General features: G+C 47.2%; 1 protein-coding gene across 6 annotated transcripts in view; it reads left to right on the top strand.

Annotated features, from left to right (window-relative positions):
* Positions 1 to 9,292: 9,292 nt before the first annotated feature.
* The window catches only part of NAV1 (neuron navigator 1), a 265,528-nt gene continuing 248,490 nt past the window's right edge, over positions 9,293 to 26,330 (top strand). For all 6 annotated transcript variants that reach the window (XM_033153093.1, XM_033153092.1, XM_033153091.1 and 3 more), the window contains exon 1: positions 9,293 to 9,384. The gene's annotated coding sequence lies outside the window, so the exon portion shown is untranslated. The remainder of the gene's footprint in view (positions 9,385 to 26,330) is intronic.

The raw sequence follows: 26,330 nt of genomic DNA, 5'->3' as shown, positions 1-26,330 counted from the left end.
ATCTTCGTCTGAAGGTTGCAAGTTTCAGCTCAATGCTTACACCTCATACCTCACCTAATTCAGCCCTGAACTCCTGTAAAGAAAGTTACCCTCACATACACACACAAAAATGTAAGTGTTCTGTACTGGTTGCCAAGCAACTCGCGGAGCTTCTGCTATTATCTTTTGTTTCCAACAAGTAACTACAGCTTCAAGGCTGAATATCTATTGAAAGCTAAAATGTTCCAGCTACACTACTTGACTTTTAAAAGGCTAGAGTAGAATAAAGAGGTTTGATTTTAAAAAAAGCATCATAAATGAATATATCATAACCATAAATGGCAAAGTTAAGCCCACTGTATGGGAATCCCTTGGGGACAACCACAGTACCTGGAGACAGACAGTCAGGTCGTGCATCCACAGCAGAGTGACCAGAGGAAGAATGACAGGTGGGATGAGTGCAGAGGATCATGCCATGGTCCATCTGCAGCAGCACAACTGGACACCTTCACCTGCCCCAGTTGCAACAAAACATGTCTCTCCTGCATTGGTCTCTACGGCCACAGCAGGCGCTGCAAACTTCCATTGGTTCAACTTCACCCCTGAAGAAACACACTTCCATTGTCTCCCAAGACAGATGGATGCCAATAACAAATGTCTCTAACAAACATTAACTTGCCAGGTTGCCAAATACACAAGTTGGCCCTAGATGTTGCCTAGGGTTGCCAAATTACTAAGACCATGTTTAACAATGAAAGGTGCATTTTAATAGTGGCAATAGCCTAATCCAGCATGAATTTTTCTAATCCCCTTTTAAAACAACCTAATGATGGGGGTGGGTGGGACATGATTGCCTCTTTTGTAACAGATTCCATACCTGAACTACCTGCTGTGCGACAAAATGTTTTCTTTTGTCTGTCCTGAATATCCCACCATTCAACTTTGGTGGATGACCCCAATACCTAGTATTATTTGTATGAGAGAGGTAAACGCTTTTCTGTCTACCTTCTCCACACTGCATAATTTTATACATCTCCCTTATGTTCCCTCACTTACTTGCATTTTTTCTAAACCAGATAGCCTCAAACATTGTAATATTTCCTCGTGTAGTGGAAGCATGGCAACCAGAAGTGAATGCATAGTCTTCCAAGTGTGATCTCTTCATAGATTTGCATTACGATATTGGCAGGTGTTTTGCTTTGATGTCTAGCAGGTCCTTTTCACTGCAGCTGTGCACAGAGGAAGTTTTCCTAAATTTAACTGAGCTCTCCACCACAAACCCCAAGATTTCTTTCCTGGCCAGTCACCGCCAGCTGAGATCCCATCAGTCTATCTGAAGAAGTGTGCATGCACATGAAAGTACATACCAAGAACAAACTTAGTTGGTCTCTAACGTGCTACTGGAAAGATTTTTTTTTATTTTTTATTTTGTTTTGACTATGGCAGACCAACACGGCTACCTACCTGTAACTGGATTTATAGGTGAAGTTAGGATTAGTTTGCTGCAGAGTAGGTTCTAATCTTCGAAAGAAGGGGTGGAAATAAATACGGCTGAAATCCTAACCATTTCTACTCCCAAGTAACCTCCACTGAATTCAAAAGGGTTTACAAAAAGCGAAGCTGAGTGAGGATTTCCGCCTGTGCGCCAGTTTGCATCCTCTCCCCCTACAACAAAATTGTGTCTACTGCATTTAGCATGGGCTGCCAGCAGGTGACACTGTAACCACACCTTGAGTTGTTCTGGGAAAGGGATCATTCAGCCTCTCTTATTTGCTGGAGTCAGCAGAGACCACATTATGGTGATGAATGAGGCGCATCTGGTTTAGATATCAAGGCTCATCCCCCCCCTCTCATCTGTGGCCTTTGCTGTTCTCTTGCTTTTATTATTAAACTGTTGATTTATATTTTCTCTATCAAAGGTATTGTTGTTGTTGTTTAGTCGTTTAGTCATGCCCGACTCTTCGTGACCCCATGGACCAGAGCACGCCAGGCACTCCTGTCTCCACTGCATCCCGCAGTTTGGTCAAACTCAAGTTGGTAGCTTTGAGAACACTGTCCAACCATCTTGTCCTTTGTCGCCCCCTTCTCCTTGTGCCCTCCATCTTTCCCAACGTCAGGGTCTTTTCCAGGGAGTCTTCTCTTTTCATGAGGTGGCCAAAGTATTGGAGCCTCAGCTTCAGGATCTGTCCTTCCAGTGAGCACTCAGGGCTGATTTCCTTCAGAATGGATAGGTTTGATCTTCTTGCATCCCATGGGACTCTCAACACTTAGACTAGGGAGGAGGATGCTGACAGTTGGGGCTGCCCCATAGGCTGGTTGTGAGTATGAAGGCAGGCAGGTGGGGACTGGCTGAAGGCCGACTGAGACTGGCGAGGCAGCACCCCATTCATCCTAAAATAAAGCATTCACCATGGATTATGTCCTCCTGAGCATGATAGGCTGGCCATATTTTAGCCGGACACTATGACTTTAGTGGATGGAAGATTTGACTCTCTAAGCCAGGGGTTGGCAAGGCTTACCGGGCATGGGCTGAATCACTCCTGTGGAGATCCTCCATGGGCTGGACCAGCGCACTGTAACGCCATAAATTGTGTCTGCACATGTCCGCGGCACCGGAAATCACTTCTGCACATGCCCAGACACCCAAAATCATGCCTGAGCAGAAGTGATTTTCAGCATCTGGGCATGCGCAGAAGTGATTTCTGGTGTCTGGGCACGCGCAGAAGCAATTTCTGGAGCCGCGGAAGAGAGTAACCGCACTGTGCTGTGATGGTTTAGCGCAGCGCGTGGGGACTCACCAAGCGGGCAGCTCGGTTCGGGGGCAGCTCGTGGGCCGGTTAAATGGCCTCCATGGGCCACTTCCAGCCCATGGGCCCAGTGCTGTCAAGTATCCCGTTTTCCCCAGGAAACTCCCTTATTTGAAGCAGTTTCCCGCTGCCATCCCTTATTTTTTATATCCCTTTAATTTCCCGTTTTTCAAAGGAAGCAGCTCTTCCCCCTCCCCATGGTGGCCAGGGACTGGGAAGACCTCACCTCCTTGCAGCCTCAAAGCAAGCGGGAGCCATTTCCCACGCTTACAGGGGGCGTATTTGGCCCCCCTGCATCAGCCCCTATCAGCTGCTGCCGAGCCCCTCAGCTAGACAATAGGGTTAGTTGGGGGGGGGAGCCTGGCTGCCTTTGAAAACGGGCGGCTGATGCTTTGAAACGGGGGAGAGAGAGAGAACTTTTGCCTTCCTTTCCTCCCTCCCCTTAAATCCCTCTCCTGCATCGTTAGCCACCTCCTTCTCCACACACCCCACACATGAGCAACCGAGGCATCGTAGCCCATGGGCAGCGTTTCCAAAATACAGTAAGCCTACTGCGCGCGTTCACACCAGTGCCGCCCACTTTTGCTTCTGGCTCCGCCCACCACTGCCATGTGACTGTCCCCAGGATAGGTGAGGCTGCTGATCCCTTATTTTCAAATCCAAAACTTGACAGCTATGCATGGGCCTTAGGTTGCCAACCCCTGCTCTAACTACCAGCACCTGTGTAGCCAGTCCTGTTTGGTACAGTTGCAGGATCCACAGCTAAGATATAGGACTCTCAGCGTTGGAACAGCACTAAGGGCTCCATGTTGGGTAGATCAGGGAGCATGTGGGCTGCATGCCAAGAAAACAATGGGACCCTTGTGCTCCTCATGTGGTGGGTGAAAGGTCAATGCTGAATTCTGATGCAGGGATGGGAACAGAGTTTCTCTGAGAGCAGTGGGAGTCTTGCATCTGTCACTAAATAGGGGACGGGCTCCTTAAAGAGAGGCTGCACTGCTTTTTTATTTATGTCAAGCCTTGGTTTCAGAAAAGCACACTGTAAGAATAATAGAATTGTAGAGTTGTAGGGGGACCCAAGGGTCATCTAGTCCAACCCCCTGCAATGCAGGAATCTCAACAGTCATCCATGACAGATGGCCATCCAACCTCTGCTTAAAACCTCCATGGAAGGAGATCTCTCCACCTCCCAAGGGAATCCATTCCACTCTCAAACAGCTCTTACTGTCAGAAAGTTTAGTGGGAATCTCCTTTCTCGTAAGCTGAAGTTCCTTTCTTGCAACTTAGCGCTGGACTAGCAGTGATGTTGGTTATTATACTGAGATGGCACAGTTGACTCAAGAGATCACCAAGCACTGCTGACCAAGCGCCAACTTCCTAATCTCCTACTATTTACTCCTTGCAAGCTCTGGTATATATATACTGCTGCAAAGGTGGTAGGCTATGAAATATACCATTGACTGTATGGAGCTTTCTTTTCTGAACTCATCTGGCCTCTGTTTTGGCAGTACCTGTGCTAAACAACTTTTAAACAAGTCAGACTTCAGTATGAGTGAGTGGACCCTCTTCTGGAACTGTCAGATTGTTTGGCCAGGGCTTGAATGCCATTGGCTAAATTGCTTGGTATGTGAAGACAACTTGGGGATTATAGAATATGGATTAGGAAGATGCAGAGAAATGATCAAGGTTAGCTTAGCAGCTGTCCACTACAATCCAGCAAGGATGCAGTGTGCCTGAGAAGACTAAATCTAGAATCCTATGTGTGCTTACTTGTGAGTAAAGTACACAGTAGGAATTAATTCTGATTAGATATCTGGAGGATACATGTCTGGGAACAAGCCACCATCAGCTGAGAAGCTGCTAGCATCATACATCCCTCAGTTAATTAATAGACAAATCCTTTTCTTTACACCAGGTTGCAGCATGCAGATTTTTCCAGCAGTGTACCAGGGGAGTTCTCCTGGCATGCCATTCTGTTGGCATAACCTCCATCTTCTCCAGCGAAGCAGCAGAAGACCGCTTTCTTGGCCACTGTAATTCTAGTACTGTATAGGATTGCACCCTAAATCCCCAAATCATAAAGGGAATTTGGGACAAGTTGTTACTAAACTAGCTTCCTCCCAGGAGAAATGTATAAAGATGGGCATCAGACTGTTGCTTCTGAATCAGATCCCAGGCATGGCCAACGCCAAAGGAACAATCATATGGCTAAAATGAAACTGAATGGAGGTTCTCAAACACCATCTGCAGGCCTGCCTACTTGTTTAACTGTGTTTTTAAGCCTTTGATTTGAACTGTTGTGATTTTAAGGTTTTATTGTTTTTGATTTGCGTTTAGTGCAAGTCACCTTGAGTTACCTTGCAGAAAAAGGGGCCAACAAATACAATAAGAAGCTGTTTTGCAAATTAACTCTGCAGGCTTTTAAAGGATCTTTGGTAGTCAATATATGAGGGAAAAGATATTTTTATTTGCACAGAATAGGAAAACCTCCTCCAACAGCAGCAACAAAAAGTCCTCAAACAGTAAACCTTCTTACAATGAGAAATAACCCCAAAGGAACAGTTCTACCCACCAGACCTTCACCCACATACAACAGCAGCACCAACCCTAGAAAGCCTCAACAGAATGTGGTCTATCATCCTCTTCCCCCGGACCACATTGCCCTGTACTAGTTATACCTGCCTCAACCAAGTAGGGCTTGATATCTCCACAGCCGCCAGCTGTGGCTCCTAATCAGGGCCATGAAGCCCCAGCTGGGCCACCCTTGAAGGCAGGAGTGCTCTTGCAAGGACTCACAGGAAGGGTTGGCTGTGTAAGGCCAAACCTACACCTCCTTGGTTTTCCTTCTACACTTTCTACTACATAAGCATAGTAGTAATAATTCTCATTATGCCAAGGACTGCTACCGAACCACCTCACCTTCAGCACTCCTCTCACAATGCACTTTGATTCCACTATTCTTCCCATTCTTCTGTGACTCAGCAAGGTAAGGCCCTAACTCTCTTGTAGTCTGTCTCTTTGTTTATTGAATTAGGGTCATTCTTAGTTCAAAAGCACATGGATGTATGAGCCAGCCGCCTAACATACACCTATATAAGTATCCAGTGCTTTTTTCTAAAAATAATAATAATAATAAATAAATGGAGAGGATCAAACAACTGGTAGGTTATTTGGCAATGTAAGAACTAATTTCCAAGTACTATATTCAGATAACCTGCCAGGTTCTTTATTTGGTGCTTCTTATCTCTAAAACTAGCGTTGCTAGTGACCTTGTTGAAATTCTGACAGCATAGTGACAACAAGGGCACAGATGGATGAACTCTTGCTGTTGCATGCAAAGTGCCAGCAGCTTCATCCTGATCAAGGAAAGTGTGGATCGTGGTTATTAATGGTGAAAAGATTTGGGCTGGAGGACCTTAACTGTGGAGCTAACCCTGAGAGACAGACAGTGGTACACACTGTATCTTGGACACATACTAATGAGAGTATGTTCCATATAGTGTTGTCCCAGTTGTCAGGAATTCAGAGGCAAGGAATACAATGGAGTATGATAGTATGTTCTTTCTCTTTGCTGTCCGATGCTAGAGAGAGAGGGAGCCATGTTACAGTGCTCCATGTGTGTTTATATGTAAATAAAGTAGATTAGCCACAATGCTGTGTTTCTGAGGTCTGTTGCACAAGCTGAACAAACTCTGCGGATCCTTAAGTGTGCTAATGTCTTCTGGCATTAGTCACTGTGATGTTCAGGCTCAAAAATGCTTTTGAAGCTCCCGAACGATCGCCCAGGAGGGAGGGAACATGCCAGTCGGGCATGTGTCTCTGCCAAGTTTCTACTTGTGAGTAGGACACCTCCTGACAGTTGTATCCTTCAACAGAAGCACAACCTCAAATGATGACATCTGGAATACACCTAAAGAGTAAACACCATGTCCTTGTTTTGCAAGCAATTGATTATCTGAACGTAGGAAGTCTGGACAGCAGCATCCAGGCCCATTCAAATGGGTGGGCATTGCACAAGAGCAGGATTGTGGTCTTGTGCAGGCTCTGTTCATTCGAGAGATGTTTTCACAGGAGAAATCCTTGCTAGACTGTATTCCTTGATAAGCAGAAGGGAGTGGTGTCACTTGGAATTTTTCTTCTTCTATATCTTGGGCTGATACTGCTCCCTTCTCTGCTGTTTTCCTAAGGATTTTCCCAGACAACCAGTTGCTTGCAAAATAAGAGCATCATCTGTGCTCTTTTATGGTAAGGTATCCAAATGCCTTTCTTCAACTTTGCTTGAGATTATGGAATAGACCCATTTCTCCAGCACTCGGGACTGTCAATATTTTGTTGCTGGGGAAATGCTGGTTTTTTTCTCCAGATATAGTGCATTCATTGTGATTGCAATTATTGTGTGCAATGTGACCATGTAACTGTCCCCAGCACCTTTGGGAGGGTGCCTAAGCTGTGAATGATTATGGAGGGCACAATTGCACCCCGTCACCCTGAAATGAAACATTGTGGCCCCTTATTTTACTAGAATAAAAACAGAGGCATGATCCAACTAGAGCTGAAGTCCCATTATTTTTGTAGGTGACTTAAGAATAGGGTGAAAGGTGGTGGGCTCCATGGGCATAGATTTATGGAGGACACCTACCTGTCACCTTCTGTCTGGCTCAGCCGGTTTGCCAGTTGCCTTGCTAGAATGCACCACAACCTCATCCAAGTGATCCCAGTGAGCAATTCAATTTCAAATATTCTGATTGTTTATACTCTTCGATTATTTACTTGATTTAGGTGGGGGCAGCTGCCCCCTGCCCCCCTGGCTACACCCATGTTGGGCTACTACACCAGGCTCTCCCAACTTGGTGCCCATGAGATGCCTTGGACTACTGGCATGATATGTGGTCAGGGATGACAGGAGCTGTAGCCCAAGAGGGCACCAGGCTGAAGTTGTTGTTGTTGTTGTTGTTGTTGTTGTTGTCTATTGCATTTATATCCCACCTTTTCCCTCAAAGGAGCTCAAGGTGGCATACATGATTCTTCCCCTCCTCATTTAATCCCCACAAGAACCCTGTGAAGAACCTGAAGCAGAGGGGCAGTGACTGGCCCAAGGTCATCCAGGGTCAGGCCCCACTGGCTCTTGGGAAGGCTGGGACACTGACAATGAGCTTTTCCTGACCTTGCCTTGAGAATCTGTTGGTGCATTCATTGGCTGTCTGATATATTAATAATTTCTAACCCACCTTTCGGCAAAACCAGGTTGTCCGTCTGCTTTTGTGCAGTAAGCCTCTAGGCCACTGTGGAGAGCCCACCCCCGGCTGGACACTTTCAGGCAGCTAGTTCCTGCTAAGGCGCTTCTGTCTGCAGACTTTGGATGTGCGAAAGCGCCAAGAAGAGAGCCTGTCAATCTCATGCCCTAGCTTTTGACAACAGAAGGAAACTTAGCAATGCTTCCTTTAGGACAGGAAAGGAAAAACGGGGCGCATTTAAGTCCCCTCCCCGCTCTCTTATGTACCCCCCCCCCTTTCTGGAGGTTTAGTGAGCGACTTGGCGATGGTCGGGCAAAGGAAATGATGTGGTTCTTGCGGGGGGGGGGGGGGGGGGGTGTTTGTGTCACCATTCGCAAGATCCTATGGATAAGCCCGAAGCCCGACTTCCTTCCTTCCTGATCTAAGGGAGCGAGATATGTGCGCGTGTCAGTCACATTAAACAAAAAAACAAAAAACAAGATCTTCGGATAAACTGAAAACCTGAGCTTGCTACGGCGCACCACGCCCGTCCCTCGCCAAACCATTGTTGTCATTTAGTGAAGGAAGCCAACAGCTGGAGGAGAGATTTCCTGCCTCCCCTCTCTGCCCCCCTCCAACCGTATCAGGGAGAAAAAGAAGAAAAACGCAGGCGAGGGGCTGGTCCAAAGACCTTGGCAGGGGAATCCCCCGATCCACCCACCCACCCAGGCCTGCGAGGGGCTGGGACAGGCAGCTGTCATCAGGAGGACCCCCCCCCGCCCCCTCGGCCCAGGACTAAATGGTTTTCTCGGGCTCCGTTACTTGACGAGGAAGCCTGGTGCTGGACTAAACAGCTCGCCCGCCTCCTCCACCCAGCCAGAGCCTTTGAGTTTCTGGAGAAAGCATCAGGGGACGGGGAAAAGGAAAGAGAAAAGGCAGCGCGTGTGTGCGCGCTGGTGTGTCACGTCACGGCCGCCTGGCACCCTCCCTCCCTCCTTCCCTCCCTCCCTCCTTCTCAGACACCGCATAAAGAGCTGGCTGGCGTGTGCCGGAGGGGCACCGAGGGCCCACGTGACCGCCCCTCCCAGTCGGCATCCCCGGGGATCGGCACTTTGTTCAGGATGCTGCCGATCGCCGCCCCCATTGTGGACTGAAGATCTTGGGCATCGCCGACGCGGAGGGGGCTGGGCGAGAAAGGCCGGCTGGCTGCTGGGGGGGGGCACCCTTCGCCGTCCGGACGGGGCGCTCGCTGGACTAAAAGGGGGACAGGGAAGCGGGGGGGGGAGCGCCGGAGGGGGGTGCTGGGTGAGGACTGGTGGCGGATCTTCTACCCAAGGCAAAGGAGGGAGCCGAGGCGATGGGCGAAGCGCAGACCGCCTAGCAGGGTAAGTGGCTGACTTGGACGCGTGCGCCCAGCCCCGCGTGGATGGTTGTTTTGGGCGGGTGGGTGGGTGGGTGTCTGTCTGCGTGTGTGGTCCTTCGGGGTCCTCCAGGGGGCACATGCCGGGTTGGGGGTGGCCCCGCGAGGGAACCCCTCTGCTGCTGTGTCCCTCGAAGGCCAGCAAGATGCTCTCCAGCCGAGGCATCCAGCCCAGCCCACGGCAGCTCCGCGGAGAGCCTGGCAAGGAGGGGCTGTGCCGGATCCTGGTACATTCTGTTCGGCGGCGCTTGCCAAGCGGAGGTCCAGGCGGGCTGCTTGGCGGGGCTGCTGCATCCCAGCTGCTCCTCCTCCGAGGGCAGGGTGTCTGCTCCTCGAGACGGTGACTCAGCCTAAGGTCAGCGATGGGTGGAAATTGGGCTGGGAGGGCGGAGGGAGGACCCCCTGCTCTGTCCCGTCCAGACTGGCAGAACTTGAGAGCACGAGGACGAGCCCGACTAACTTCTGGAAGATTATGAGAATCGCAAACTCAGGCTGAGCGGTGGCTGGTTCCTCTCGGGCTGGAGACTAACTAACAGCGGAGCTGGAGCCAATGGCAGGTCGAGCCAACTAATCCTCGCTTTGTCCTACCCCCTGCTGAGTCCGACAAGGGGACGGAGGAGGAGGAGGAGGAGGAGGAGGAGGAGGAGGAGGAAGCAGCTGACAGTCTGGCAACCCCCGGACAGCCTGCAAGTTAGAAGACGGGCAAGCGAGGGGTAGCTAATGGAGCAGTACAGCAGCCGCCCAGATCAACCGGCATCCACTGCTGAGGATGCAATCCTAAAATATACGCAGGCTGCTGTCATAGCATCACAGAACTGTAGACCTGGAAGGGACCCCAAGGGTCCTCTAAGTCTAACCCAACGCCCTGCAATGCAGGAATCACACAGAACCCCGCTGACGTGGGCGCAAGCCCCACTGAATTCAGGAGAACTTCTTCCTGAGTAGGCTTAGTTAGGCTGGCCGCCTTATTATGATCAGATGTGGATACCGTGCCTGTATGGGCTGCTCCCTACCAAACTCTGAGTGCTTTCCATCACCTGCGAATCCTCCTTGTCTCCTCCTCTTCTCTCCTCTGTGTACACGACACTTTCCCCACACCTGCCTACCCAGTTGTGTCACTCAACAGTTTTATTTTGGGCTTGGGCTGCCACACAGGAAAAGAAGGTGGATGTGCAGGCTGAGCAGAGAGAAGCATGGGAGACATAGTTCTGCTTCTGTCTTTGACGATTCCCCACCCACCTCTCATGCCAAGGATTTACTAACCTGGGGTAAATCAAGACAGGATAGGATTTTACCAGTTATAGCTGCTTTTCTGGCAAAGGGAACTTGGGACATCACATTAGAGCAAGTGGCACCAAGGTGCTCAAGGTGGACTACATAATTTTTCCCTTCCCTATTTTATCTTCACAACACCCCTATGAGGTTGGTTGGGTTGGAAGATGGGGCCTGGCCAGAGGTCACCCCAATGAGCTTCCTAGCTGAGCTGAGGATTTGAACCCTAGTCCCCTGGTCCAGGTTGGCATCTAGTCACTCCACTCTACTGTCTTTACACTGTGCCACATTGGCTCTGCCGCAGCTCTATGCATAAAGTTTTTAGATCCAACAACAGGGAAGTCCAACATGTCTGCAATGAATGCATGTGTCAGAAAGATGAACTCATAGTCGGGGATCTGAGACTGGCTGTACAGATTGTCACATCTTGTGAGCTGTGCTATTAAGAAAGTTCCTCTTCCCATAGCACATAGTTAAACTACTGGCTCTTGTAAGAGGCAGTAATGTGCACCAACTTGGTGAAAGGGGATTAGACAAACACGTGGAGGATATGTGACCACTAGCCACAATATTCTACGTCTGCTGTCGGAGGCAGCAGTGCTTCTGAATACCAGTTGCCGGAAGCCACAGGAGGGGAGAGTGCTCTTGTACTCAAATGCTGCTTGGGGGATTCCCATAATGGGCAGCTGGTTGGCCACTCTGAGAACAGGATGCTAGACTAGATGGGCCTTGGCCTGAACCAGCAGGCTCTCACATTATGATGGCATTTAGTCTCCTGCAATGGGAACAGCAGGATCATGTAGTTCTGCCCCACAAGGAGGTTTGTGAGGTTTCGGACTTCGCCCCACCTCACATTGTCCAGAAATCGCTGCTCTTTGCACAATAATGCATGCACAACAAAGATCTGCCGCTGTTTATTTGTAACATCCAAAACCCCTCCAGACAATGAGTCTCGTGTGCCAGTGTGGCATCCCCAGTCCTAAACACAGAGTGAGCTCAGCTTACAGCCTCCCTTTTTCATCATCAGCTCTACAGGCCAAGAGGATATGGGCTTAAAGCTGGCTTGGCTGATGCTCTCTCTCTCTGTGTGTGTGTGTATTGTCAGAGGCTCCTGAGCATGACACAGGGGAGAAGTCATTTCTGGTAATAGTCTACCAGGAAATAGGCCAAGTGGTCATTGGGCTGTGGGCGCTAAAGGGGAGGAAGGAGAGTCTGTGCAATCATCAAACGGTATTCCAATTCCTGAGGAAGCTGATAAATCATAAGGAACAAGCGTGGCTAACAATGAATGCGGCTCATTCTTCCTTTGGAAATCAGGCTCCCTGTGTTTTGTTTCGGTTTTGTTATGGTATGTGTGTGTGCGTGCTTTACTGCTAGTTTGCTCTGAGCTGGGTTAAGCGGCTTTAGCAAAAAATGTGGGTTTTGTTGTTGTTGTTACATACATAACGGATACACACCATGCCTCTGATAACAGGCTGCTGTACAGACACACTAAGCAAGAGGCAGTCTGGTCTTCAGAAAATTCAAGGATCCGCATCTAGGAAGCACAGACAAAGAGAAGTAAAACAGCAGGGAGGAGGGGAGCAATGTGCGTCCAAGGACCACCCAGCAGAGTACCAGGCTTCTTTTTTTGCCTCTTACAGCCAAGCTGGCACAAACCCCTACACCCCCCCTCCCCGGAAGACCCGAAGCTTAATCTTCCAAATCTGGATAATTCTTAACAGTGAGACATTTGAATTCATCGTTATTAAAATGATCTCTCTTGTTTCTCCAAGCCTGCTGTATTAATTATTTGGATTGCTGGTGACATTGTTGCTGTAATTCGTCCGGAGCCTGCCGGGATAGGGTTGGCAATAGATAAATGATGACATGGCTCTCCTTTTATGAAAAAGGGCCAGGAGGTTTATTTGCTCACATTTGCCTAGCCGGGTGAAGCCTTGAAAAGCACAGCAGATGCAACACAATAACCCTTGTTTGTTGAGTGGCAGGCTGGAGGTGGCAACAGCTTGGCACGGCTCCCTAAAGGGAGTGCCCCCTTCCTGCTGCCATGGCTCTTCGGCGAATATCACTCCTGCTGTGCTTGGCTTTTAGCTTGTTTCTGAGCAGATCTGCCTGCCATAGTTTCATCCCAGTGGTCACCTGGGCTTGTTTTGGAACATTCGCTTGGGGAGAAAGGAGAACCTTGGGAGATTAATTTTCAGGAAGTTCAGATGCATATTGAATAGGCTGGTTCTATGTCGGTAGCAGCTGGAAGCTGAATTCAGGCTCAGCATTTTCATTTCTCAGCTGGGCAAACAGAGGCTTGGAATCCTCCCTTTGCCTTCTCCAAGCTGGCCTTTCCACCACGCTGCTGCCAGTAGGAAACCTTGGCAACGCTGCTCTTTGGATCCTTTGAGTACACCTGTTCTATTGAGGGGAATGTTGAGAATGGCCGTCTCAAGTTGCAACCAGAATGAGGAAGCCACTGATGGCACTGCAGGGGTGATGCTCACAGACATCAAGAGATCAAGGGGGTTAAGTCACATGGCCAAATTGGCATGTGAAATGTTGAGTGAGTAGGCTGGGGTTGGAGCTGGCCATTGTGTCAGAGCAGCTTTGCTGTAGCCCCAGCTCACAGCTTGGCTTGCACTGCACAGGGTCAGGTCTGCCATGCCTGTCCTGTAACCTTTGAGGTGACAGAGTGAGCTGAGCCTCTGGGGGAAATGCAGTGCTCTTCCACTTAACTCACATGCGGGCTTTTTGCCTTGACCATGAATCTGAGCAATAGGAAACAGGAAAAGGTCTAAATGGTGCAAACAAACATTTGAGAAAGGATCTCTTGATGTTTTGAACCTGAGTGATAGAGCTCCTAGTTATCAGACAGAAGGTCCCAGGTTCAATCAGGTTGAGCCAGGAATGTCCCCTGTCCCTGGAATGTCCCTGGAAAACCAGAGTCAGTCAGTGGAGACAAAAATGGTTGGACTCAGTATAAGGCAAGTAGAAACCCACCCAACTCTGCTGAGATTAAGGCATAGATGATGAAGAATGTTGCAGGAAGCTTTTCCCACTCTGGAGGGGGAGATGTAGCCAGAGTGGGGAAATTGGCTGATTCAGCTCAGAGGAAAGATCAGCATTTGCTGCCCCAAGAGCTGCTTTCTCTGCTATTGATTATCCTGCACTGGAGGCTTCAGAAGGTAAGCAAGCTCATTAGGCCTGCCTAAGCAACTCTGAAAGAGGCTGTCTGTTTTAAGTTGGCAAAAATCAGAGGCAGATTCCTGGAAGAGGACCCTGAGAAAGCTAAAAGATGTTCCATATTGGACCAGCTCATCAGTCAAGACTTTCTAGCTCTTACCTATTTTAGCCTGGGGCATTGATTCCCAAATGAGGAGTCTGGCCCCATCAGGTGATCATGGGAGACTGTCAGCAATGAGTGCCCTGAAATGATGGAGGATAATAGGCTAAATGAGGAGGGAAGTGATGTATTGGCAAGAAGGGAATGTTGAACAGGTGGAGTCCTCAGTACAGTTGAACATTTTAGTAGCAACGGAAAATTTGTTCTATGGAATCTGTAGTGTTGGAGGATCTCTGCTGTAGTGCCAAACACTCTGTTTAGGAGACCTTCAAGCTGTTGATGTCTTGCTTTCTACTGCCCACTTCCAAGAGCAGACCCAGGGGGATGGAATGGCAGTCCGATTGTATGTCACAAGTTAGCTACTACAGTGTGGGTAGAAGTTGGTTCTGATGTCTGAAGCTAACATAAAGACATAAAACAGGTATAAACAGAGAACTCCTGGATGCCAACATCCAGGTTTGGGGCAAGTACTCTCTGGTGAGAGAACCCAAGCAGAGATTTAAAATCACAAAACATGCAGCAAAGTAAAGTGTGGAAATATAGGCTGTTAGACCTTTAAAATATGCCCTTGTAAGTTCCTTCCAAAGTTCCCCTCTTCCCCAGGCATTGAAAAAGACAACATATTTGGTAAGTTAAAAACAGTTTACTTACAAACTCTCCAAAGGTCAGCCTTTGGAGCCTTCAAAAAATGCAGGCAGCCTTCAGAAAATGCAGGCAGTCAAACTAGCCTTCAGAAAATGCAGCCTTCAGAAAATGCAGGCAGTCAAACTTGTTACAGTAGCGAAAGTTCCTAAATTAGTATAAACTCAAGAGAGGCTTGTTAGAGCCATGTGGTCCGAGCTTGGAGCAACCAGCTCAGAACTCTTCACACACTGAGCTTCTCAGGTAGACTGGACTGGAGTACAAAAATAGGCTTGAGTACCTTCCTCTCAAGGTGATGGAGAGTGACCTATGGCATTAACCCCTTCCTGCAACAAATAAACTTAAACCTGTTGGGCCTATGAGGCTGGTTATCCTCACAGATCTCATGGGTGTGTGAGTGTTTCCAAAAAAAAAAAAACATAGTATAAATAAAAATTAAAAGTAATGAAAATTCAATCCATATGAAAAGTCAAATAAAAATATGGGGGGGGCAAGTTTTAAAGGGGATTTTTAGGTTAGCTAAAAAAAGTGGTGTTGGTTTAAAAAGGTTGAGAAACACTGCTGTAGATAATGAGCTAGATGGACTTTTGGTCTAACTCTATATAAGGCAGCTTCCTGTGTAAAGAGCTAGGGAAAAGGCTGAGCCCAAACCTACTCCAGTTGAGATTGTTCCTCTTGGAAGGTGTCCCATTGGAGAAACCAGGTGCCTGGGTGGGATCTTTGTTTACAGCTGACATCAAAGCCTGGTGTGTGGCAGGAATCTCTGCCATGGAACCGATTCAGGATATCCTGGGGTTGGCCTGTAACAAAAACAGCACCAGGCCAGCCCAGAGTGTTGCCACTGGAGCCCTTGCCCTCTTGTCTGAGCAGCAGGCCCTGGCTGCAGGAGATAGGCTTATAAATAGACTGCAGAGGTCCCGTATTTTTCCTGTTGAACAACGGCCATCCCTGCTGTGGTCAGCAAGGCAGGAAAAAGGTGTTTCCTCATGGCAAGGTCTGCAGTGGGACCTGATGGGGCCTCTCTCTGGGTGCCAGATGGGGCAAGATAAGAGCAGCAGGGAGATGAGGTTTCAGCCACAAACTCCCCAGCATCTGCTCGGGGCTTCGGCACTTTGTCACCGGGTCCTGTGGGACAGCCAGAACCTCTGCTTCCCCAAGAAGTAAGTGCCTGAGACCAGATATCTCCTGTCTGCCCTTGGGCCAAACAAGACTTCCCATCCCAGATGGCCCCAGCATCTGCCTGCTGTATCCATACGGTGTTGCTTATTGGCCTACAGGCTGCCGGCAAGAGCACTGCAGCTGACTCCTGGTAAGCAACTTGGTAAGACACACAGATGCTCGCTCTGCCTCTTCTTTGCTTTGTCATCTGCTTGCAACTGCTGCTGGCATTTTTTATTCATAGGCACAGAGGCAGCTTCCTTATATACAGAGTCAAGATGGTTTAGAGATGAATGAGCAGTGGCTCTTCAGGAAAAGAATGTTCCCAGCCCTACCTGGAGATGCCGGGGATCGAACTTGCGACCCTTTGTGTGCAAGGCACAGTCTCTACCACTCTGTTAAGGCCCTTCACAGATCAAACTGGGGTGTCTCAGGTATTTCTTTCGCTCGCACCCTGAGCCAGAGTTCTGAGAATATCCATGAGCGCTGAATGAAGGCAGCTTTAAAAGTCATCCTCCTTGTTCCACTGTGGGGAAGTATCCTTCCATGAGAGATTTTAAAAATTCTATAAAAAAAAACCAATTTAATAAACCATTCCCAATTTTGCTCAGTGTAGATTTAGTTGTTGTTTCTTCATGGAGTTGAATGTTGTTCTTTGTAGGCTGGGCGAAGCCCTGCCACTTTATTTGTGCAACTGCTTAAAGTAGGAAAGAGGCACACCAGGAGGGTTTGGATGTGGGCAGTTGCTGGGAGCTCCCCTGCATGGTTATCTCTGCTTGGTAAGTCTGCTTTTAATTATGACAACGCCTTAAAAGAGGCACACCTGTTGAGGGAATTGCTGTCAAAGAGTCCTGTGGTATCAGGAGGCAGCACTTTTGTTGTTGTTGCAGGGGATTTTGTGGATCCAAGCCTCACCTTGTCAGATGCAATAAATACCGTATTGGCCCAAATATAAGCCACACCTTTAAAATTCATTGGGGGGGGGAGAGACAATACCTGGATATAAGCTGCTCCCTTAAAATTCCGCAGACACTCACACCTGTTCCATTTTACCGTACGTCTGTTCCAGCAGCGATATTGTAAAAGCCTATTTTTGTAAGGTCACGAGTTTAAGCCACACTTTAAACCCAGAGTTGTTCGCGACTGGACTTAACTACCAGGGGTCCTTTACCTTTTAACTTTTCATGGTCGGAATTTGGAAAAAAAGTGAGGCTTATGTTCAGGTAACTGGAGAAATCTCTCCCTCCCCCCTCCCCCCCACTTCTTCACCTTCTCCACCTTATTATCCCCCCCACACACACAAAAACAAACATACTTTTACAAAAACACACACACCCATCCAGTAGCTGTGATGAATGAAATGAAGTGGCTGATCCTGTGAGAATCATGAAAAAGGAAATTAGGATTCAAATAAGTTTTCAGCATTGGAAATTCAAGGACACCTTTGTTTAAGTTTCTGTTATCTTATTTAGCTTTGCTGTATGGGCAGTGGTGAATTTTGGACTTAAAAACAAACAACAGCTCCAACTCTACAGATCACACCTGATATAATCTGTCCCGTGCAGAAGTGTAGGTTGCAATCCTGACAACAACATCTGCTCGAAAAGAAGCAATTCCTACTGAGTTCAGTGGGACTTACTCCTAGGTAAGTGGAGTTAGGAGTGCAAACTAAGGCATCATGCCACCCACAGCCATTTTCCTAAATGGATTTTACTTAAATGTAGAGAAAGTATGTACTCTACGCAGATTTGCTGTCTGTTCCTAATTACAAGGAATGGTTCCATGTAAGGGAATCTAATTTGTTGGACACACTACACAATGCATAAAGCTAATTTAAAACATTTCAATGCCAGTATATTCTAAAACAGTGTTTGGCATACATTGTTATGTGCATCCGCCTTCTCCAAGCTGGTGCCCTCTAGGATCACAACTTCCATCAGCTCCAGCCAGAATGGTCAGTGGGCATGAATGACGGGGTGTTCAGGCAAGCAACACCTGTGGATTATCTGGTTGCTGTGTTGAGATTGGAATCTGAAGCTATTGCCTGAGGAATCTTGGCTAAGTCTGATGGTCAAATGCAGAATTTCTTTTTCTTCTTTTTTTGCCAAATCATTTTTATTGATTTTCCAAATTTGAATTAATCAACCACAATTAAAACAAATTTAATAATTCCCCCCCAAAAAGAATTGGCTTCTCACAATATTTTCTCAATGTGTCCACAATTTCCTCTTGTTGCTGCATTGTTTTCCAACATTCTATTCCCTATAATTAACCATATATATATATATATATATATATATATATATATATATATATAATCTCACCTGCTGAGGCAAATGCAGAATTTCCATGTTTCAAACCCAAGCAACTCCTGCTCTCTGGAGATCCACTGCAATATTTCCTTTGACTTTGCTTCTCTTGCCGGAGAGTCGCAAGAGCTGGCTGAATGGCAGGAGAAAGCCTATCTCATTTCACTGACGGGGCATTATCTCACAGAATGATTATTATGACATGGCGGCTTCTTTAATGTATTTACATTAATTAAACCAGGCTAATTTGAAAGTGAGAATGTAGGCTACAGTACTGTATACCCAAACCCTTTGTCCATAGCTTCCCTGCAATTCCTCAGAGGAGCCAGCAGGAGGAGCAAGTAGCTCACTTTAAATCCAAGCCCAGCCCTTCCCTTTCCTCCCTAAGTTTACAATTCAGCTGAGCATCTCTTTCAGCCGGTCTTCTCCCTCAGCAGTTAGTGAATTAAATGCAGCCGGTTGAGAGATTTGGGAGGTGGCTCCGAGATCGGCAGAATCTCCCGGGACTCGGCAAGTGAGCTGGATCAATGGCCGATACACTGGAGGTAGCATAATCATGCATATCTTTCAGAAGCGATGGAAGTGCTCTGGGTGAGCCAGACAAGGTAGGGAGCAGCTGGGTAACTTAGCAACAGAGACCCTGCTGCGCTGACCATTTTCACAAAGTATGCTGTCTGAGCCCAAATTTCCGAGAGAATGAGGAAGTCCTATGATGTGGGCCCTTTCTCTAGGGCCTACTTGCTCCTGCCAGTCATCAACATAAAGCTGGATCACCCACTGGTCACCAGTTTAACCCGGTGGAGGGAATAGTAGCTCACTGGTTCATCACATGCTGAGCACACAGGCGACCTTGTTTTATTTTTTTATTCTTTTTGCATTTTTCTTTTTGCATTTTCTCCAGCGATCTCAAACTAGTGTCCACATGGCTCCCTCCCTCCACATTTAATCCCCACAACAACTGTGTGAGGTACGTCAGGCAGAGAGGCAATGACTAGCACCCAAGGTCACCTAGTGAGCATTATGGCCAAGTGGGGATTTGAACCCTGGTCTCCCAGGTCCTATTCCGACACTCCAACCACTACTCCACACTGGTTCAATTGGTGGCATCTCTAGATAGGGCTTGGAAAGATTCCTGTCTGAGTTGCTGCTGGGCAGGACTGAGCTAAATGGGCCAATTGAGTGCTCTCAGCATAAGGCAATTTCTTTAGATCCAAGACTGGATTCAGACAGCTGTGTTTTTGCCCAAAGCGTTGACTGGCAGCTAGCAAGTGGCAGGTGGAACTACCTAGCGCTAGGTTATCGAATGATTATTTTGAGAAATAGATTCCATAGATATTGCTCACAGAGTACACTAGTTTTTCATAGCTCATCCCACCAGAAAGCAGATGTTGGTTCACCCTACAATTCTACATAATTTTTTTCCAGAGAGTGAATCCTGTTAAGTTCACTGGGGCGAACTTCCAAATAAAGGATCCCATTGCATGTTTCTAACACTGAATGGTTGGGCTGCATTGCTAACCATGGAAAGAAAGTCCTATGCAGAATTAGGCATACTTATCTCCAGGGATTTCCACTGGTTTGAGCACCTCCAACCCCAAGCCTGCATAGTTAGAAGGCTACAACCCTATTCTCAATTACTGGGACACATGTCCGAGTAAACATGTATGTTGCACACAGTCAGGCTGCAAATCTAATTTCAAGGGGATTTAAGCAAATCCTCTGAATTGTTCCCTGTGAGCTTTTCAGAAACACCTGTGTAACTCTTTGGGGAAGTATATTTCAAATCCTCCTAGGGACAACTGTAAGAAATACTCGCAATTGATTTGCAGTTCAGTGCATGTCCAGGTTCAAGTTCAGTTCATATAGAAGGATTTTTCGTGTAACTGAAAGGATAGGCTAAGTTTTATCTGTGTTAAATGAATGATGATTTCATTGCTATGATTCATTACACTGCACAATGTAAAAACAGCTCTCATTCTTAGGAGCGTCTTGCAAGCTGTGTTTAAGCAAACGTAGTTTGACAGCGGCATTTTAAAAAGGAATGGTAGGCAGACAGGCAGGCACCAGGAAATTGAAACATTCTTTTCTTCATCCAGAGCAGCAGAGTTGCATACTGAGCATGATCCAGGCTGGCTTGTTGGAGGTAGATGATGCCGAAAAGCAAATTCCCCTAAAGTAACGATGGCTTTTCCCAACACAATGCATAAATGGGAGACAGGCTTCAGGGACTGTGGTGGGAATAATAATAATAATAATAATAATAATAATAATAATAATTTTATTTATATGTAACCCATCTGACTAGGGTGCCCCAGCCACTCTGGGCAGCTTCCAACAGTTAAATAATTCTGTCCTCTCTTCACTTTTGCTAAATCCTTGGTAGTACCATCATCATCATCATCATCATCACAAGACATTGCAGAATGCCTGTTTGACCCCCTTGCAGTGAAATCAAATGGCTCAGGTACAACTCAGTTTCTGTAAAACCAGGGATGGGGAACCTGTGGATCTCCAGATATTGCAGGGCTACAACTCCCATCATCCCTGAACATTAGTCACATTAGTTGGGGCTGATGGGAGTTGTAGTCCCCCCCCCATAAATAAATAAATAAATAAATAAATTTCGACAGGCATTAGATTGAGGGAGGTTGTCCTAAGCGATGTGTCTGGTTGCTTCAGAAAATGTCTTCCCTCCTTGGAGGAATGCATTCAGCTGCACTGCAGAAATGTTTGAAATGGCTTTGCCTCGACCGGCTGGATTGCATGGGATGAACTGTCAAGTAGGGTTGATAGCTGCAGTCTAGAGATGGGCGCTCTTTGCATTCCTCAGTGAAACTAGAGAGTCAGCACCTGTTGCTTCAGCTTCACGTTTGACTCCGTCCTTTCCATCTACACCCTACCCACTGTTGCCCCACAACTGAAGAAAGCCCTAGGGAAGGATCTGAGACTGGGACTATGCCTGCAGCTGAATGAGGGGGCAGAATAGATGGGATTCCTTGAGACGACAAGTGTAGCATTGGTGGCAGGTGCCCAGGGGGACTAGTAGGATGGAAAGCCCAACGGTAGGTGGAGGCAGAGCCAAGGACAGCCAGAGCCAACTCAGGCTAGTTTTGCCCCCATCCTCCTCCGTGCCAAGCTATACAAGGATAACACAGAGACTAAAGAGGAGGAAGCTGACAGCCAAGGCTGGATATAAACAAGAAAATAGGCAGGGGGAGGATGGTGAGGCAGTGCCCCATTTGCCCTAATAGATGAGCCACCATGGAATGCAATTCTGGGCTGCATCAATAGGAGTATAGCATCTAGATCAAGGGAAGTAATAGTACCACTATATTCTGCTCTGGTCAGACCTCACCTGGAATACTGTATCCAGTTCTGGGCACCACAGTTCAAGAAGGATACTGACAAGCTGGAACGTGTCCAGAGGAGGGCAACCAAAATGGTCAAAGGCCTGGAAACGATGCCTTATGAGGACGGCTTAGGGAGCTGGGTATGTTTAGCCTGGAGAAAAGAAGGTTAAGGGGTGATATGATAGCCATGTTCAAATATATAAAAGGATGTCATATAGAGGAGGGTGAAAGGTTGTTTTCTGCTGCTCCAGAGAAGCGGACACGGAGCAATGGATTCAAACTACAAGAAAGAAGATTCCACCTAAACATTAGGAAGAACTTCCTGACAGTGAGAGCTGTTTGACAGTGGAATTTGCTACCAAGGAGTGTGGTGGAGTCTCCTTCTTTGGAGGTCTTTAAGCAGAGGCTTGACAGCCATCTGTCAGGAATGCTTTGATGGGGTTGGACTGGATGGCCCTTGTGGTCTCTTCCAACTCTATGATTCTATGAAGTGGAAGAATATCCTTTCCAAATGTTAAATTTCTATGAAAAGAGAAAGCTAGCATTTTGTAAGCCAGCCCCTTTGCCTGTCATGGTAGTTTTCTGTTTTCAGGGAATTATTAACATGGGGAAGAGCATTTTAAAGGCGATCTTCAACCTGCTTTGAAGCTGCCTGTTCTGGCCTCTCGTTCTGCTGCACATGTGGTTTGAGCCTAAGAGAGAAAGAGTGAAGGCTGAAGGAAGGAGAGCTGGGCATGGGGGACCCACAACACTCCACTTGTGGATGGACTCCAACCTCTCTGAGCCCCAGCCAGTAGGGATGATGGAAGTAGGAATCAGATAGTGTTTGGAGGGCTGCGGTTTCCTAGAGCTAGAAGGGTGAGGAAAGCTGGAGCCTGTATATTTGGTTGGAAAGAACTGGCTGCATCTTTGACTATAGGTCTCCAGTAGTGAAGGATAGTGTGCATTGCTTCAAAAATAAATCTTGCTGTGTTTAATGAAGCCGGTTCCCTAATAAGTGCATTTGGAAATGCAGCCTTAACATGGTATGACAGGAACAGGAGTGCCCTTCCAACAGCAATGCAACACACCCATCTTTTCAGGCATGCACTTGGCTAGTTCACTAGCATGACCAGATGAAAAAGGAAATGGGGCTCCTGCACTTTTCATTTTTGCAAGACAAAACTGCACCTGTTGGATTTCCCTCTTCTACACAACTCTGAAAGGGGCACAAGTCATTTCCTCTTTTTCACCCAGTCACCCTGCAGCTCTCTTAAAGCTCTGGGTGCCCTTCCTTCCTTCCTTCCTTCCTTTTGTATTCCAATTTAAAAAAAAACCAACATATCTCATTAACATGAACAACAAACTCCAAAATATGTAAATAATATGTAGCTCTGCGTGCTTTGACATGAAATGAGACAGCGCTATAGCTCATTTTCAGCCAGCATTTGTGTTTGAAGTCTGGGCAGTGAGAGGGGAGCTGGTTGTTTTCTGAAGATGTCAGACAGGGCCTGGAGTTACCTAGAAGGATGTGTCAAGTAATGGTTTTCCTTGCTTCCCCTATTCAAGTCATAGGAACCTGCAGTGAACTGTTTTGTCAAGGGCTGATATGCAGGTATTATATGCAGAAGGAAATTACAGCAAGGAAAAAATAAATACTATATGGTGCATTGAAAGCAATGCAAATGCAATATATTTGCACATACCTGCTCAAGGAGGTAGTGAAATTTACATGGAGAATAAATGCCAACCAGAATTGAGCAAGCTAAGGGACTGTAGCCATGGAACTATGACTAGGGAGGTGGGCAGGCTCGTCAACTAACTCCTAGGTCCTGACCACTGGAAGTTGGGGTGATCAGATGAGACCGAGGAAAGGGCTCCCAAACTTTTGCTGTTGTCCAGAAGAGAGAATTTCAATATGATAAGGCTACTCTCAAATAAGCATAGACCCAAACAGCTGCTGTTCTGAAAAGCAATGGCGGAGGAACCCTCTCCGGCACCCGGGGTGGGAGGTCGAGGGGCGGGGCGAACCGACCAGCAGCACACGTGCGGCAGCCTGTATGGTCGCCGTGCGAGCAGGAGTCCGTATGGATGGCGTGTGTGAGCGGCACTCATACTGACTGGGCGCACGGCTCCGGCCGCTCTACAGCTGGGGGGAGGCAGTGGGCCATCTTGTCACCCCCCAGAGTGGTACCCGGGGCGGTCCACCCCCTTCGCCCCCCCTTCGTACGCCCCTGCTGAAAAGCAAGTGAAATTAATTCCTTTCTGACTTTAGTGTGCATGTGAAAATGTGGAGGCACAAGCCAGAAGGAAGGAACTCTGATGAGATGGAAGAATGGGGGCAGTGGGGTTTCATAAAATGAGGTTGGGGGGGGCACAGGTGGACCCACCTATGTCCCATAAGTATACACAATATACTTGTTTGTAGATACCAGGCCAGCAAAATGTGGGGCATTACTTTTTTTTATTTTATTTTAAAGGAAGCCAACACTGTCCCCAGCAGATGGCAGCACCATTTTAGAATAAATCCCCTTCAGGACAAATCTCTCTCTGAACTGCAGTAACGAAGCATCTGTGTGAGGGAGCCTTCTGTTTTCAAACGCCAGGACTTGTGAGCTTTCGATTCTTCTGGTGGTCGTTTATGCACTCCGCAAAAGCTTTCTGAAAAGTCAGGAATGCAAACGCCCTTTAACTGCATTGCCAACATAATTAGCTGAGCTTGAATCCGGGCGAGACAGAGGCACTGTGAGTTCCTGTGTCTGAGAAATTGGTCAGGTGAGTTGTGTCCCCAGGAAGGGGTTGCACTCTCCTGAAGAGGCAGGCAGGCAGTCTGAGGGGACTTCTGGACCCTCAGCTCTGTCACTGGCGTGGAAGCGCCTCTTGCCAACTATGCCTGGTATGAGAGCTACAATTGTTGCTGGACTGGGAGAATCTGACCACAGTAGTTCAGGCATTGGTGACTTCCGGACTGGATTCCTGCAAAGCACTCTTTCCTTGCAGTTTATCGAGAATCTGTAGTTAGCGCAGATGTCTGCAGCATGGCTGCCGACAGAAATGAGACCTGTCAGCATATAACACCTCTGCTCAGAGAACTGCACAGCTTGCCAATTGGTTTAACAGGCCAAGGTTTTGATGTTGGTATATAAATCCTTTAACAGCTTGGGACCAGTTTGCTCGCAGGATCCCCTTACCCCAAAAGTGCCCACTCAGCCACTCCGATCTGCGGAAGGGCAGGTGCAACACGATACTTACTCTGCGCTTGTAACAAAGCATTCTTTCAGTGGGGCAGCAATTATACTTTGGAACTCCCTGTCTATTGAAATAAGGCAGGTGCCTTTGCTGAATTCTTTTCAGCATCTACTTAAATTTTTTTTAGCTTAGGCATGCCTATCGGAACATGTAAATGTGGACATGTTTTACTCCCTTTTTAGTTTGCTACTCATTTTAATTATTTTTAATACTTGTTTTTAACTGTTTTTTTAAATGGATTTGGATATTTCTTATAAACCTCTTAGAGTTTTTGTTCCAATCCAGTGGTATATAATTTTGTTAAACAAATGACTAAATAAATTGCATAATATTCCTGGCCTCTCCAGACTTCCTTTTAGTTGTGCACTCATGATTATTTGTGCTCCTGTTGCTATTTGGGTGGTCCCACATGATTCTACATTTAAACGCTTTTTGCACCTGCAAGTTTTCAGCTGGTCATACTGCTTTATTTCCTATCAGTGCATATCATGTGACTGCTGAAATCCCATAAGGTTTCAGACCACAAATGTTCTGTGCTTTTTGTGTGGGTCCTGCTTTTGTTCTGCTGCAGCCCCTCTGGACAGCAATAGTTGTGATAGCATTGGGGGAAGCATCACACTACAAATGTGTCAAACAAACATTGCCGAATAAAGCACCAGTCTGGAGGGGCCCTTAGTTGTATGCCAATTTCCAAATATATCTATTTAAGGTTCAGGGAAGCTCAGCATTTCCTGACACTTAGGATGCAACTGATTTGGAGGCAGAGTGGTTCTGAAACAGTCTGGAGGTTGCTTTTTCAGTTTCGTTTCTTTTTTTCTTTATGAAAAATATATTTAAGCTGCTTGGCTATTCTGATTTTTTGAACATACAAACCAACCCTGCTTATAAAACTGCATGCAATATAGAAAACAAAATATTGACAGAAGGGCTTGTAAATGTCACCAAGCATGCACACACCAGGTCAGTTATGCTTGATCTACTTCTGATCCTTTAATAATTCACATGTCCTCATAAAACGCCCACTGTGTTTTTCTGAGAACATGACTTGCTATGCTTTCAGATTTCCTCAGGAAAAGACAGTTAGAGCCATCTTACATTGCAGTCTTGCTCTGCACATATATGAACACAGTCAAACCAATCCTGACTTAATTATCTCAGGTTTAGCTTGTAACTTACTCCTGCCAAGTATTAGGGAAGATTTTTATACATCTGGATGCTCATTTTGAGGGCTGGGCTATGGGGCCTTTGACTTTGACCCCCAGGTCCAGCCTTGGCTGCACCACTGCACCCAATCCCTTTCCCCTGGAAATGCCAGAAACTGAACTCAGGACTTTCTGCATTTTGTTGTTGTCGTTCAGTCGTGTCTGACTCTTCGTGACCCCATGGACCAGAGCATGCCAGGCATGCCTATCTTTCACTGCCTCCCGCAGTTTGGCAAAACTCATGCCAGTCACTTCGAGAACACTGTCCGACCATCTCATCCTCTGCCGTCCCCTTCTCCTTGTGCCCTCCCATCTTTCCCAACATCAGGGTCTTTTCTAGGGAGTCTTCTCTTCTCAAGAGGTGGCCAAAGTACTGGAGCCTCAGCTTCAGGATCTGTCCTTCCAGTAAGCACTCAGGG

Source organism: Lacerta agilis, chromosome 6 (genome assembly GCF_009819535.1).
Source record: "Lacerta agilis isolate rLacAgi1 chromosome 6, rLacAgi1.pri, whole genome shotgun sequence".
Lineage (NCBI taxonomy): Eukaryota > Metazoa > Chordata > Lepidosauria > Squamata > Lacertidae > Lacerta > Lacerta agilis.
Note: the sequence above shows the minus strand (reverse complement) of the source record. Positions and strands in the feature narration are given on the sequence as shown.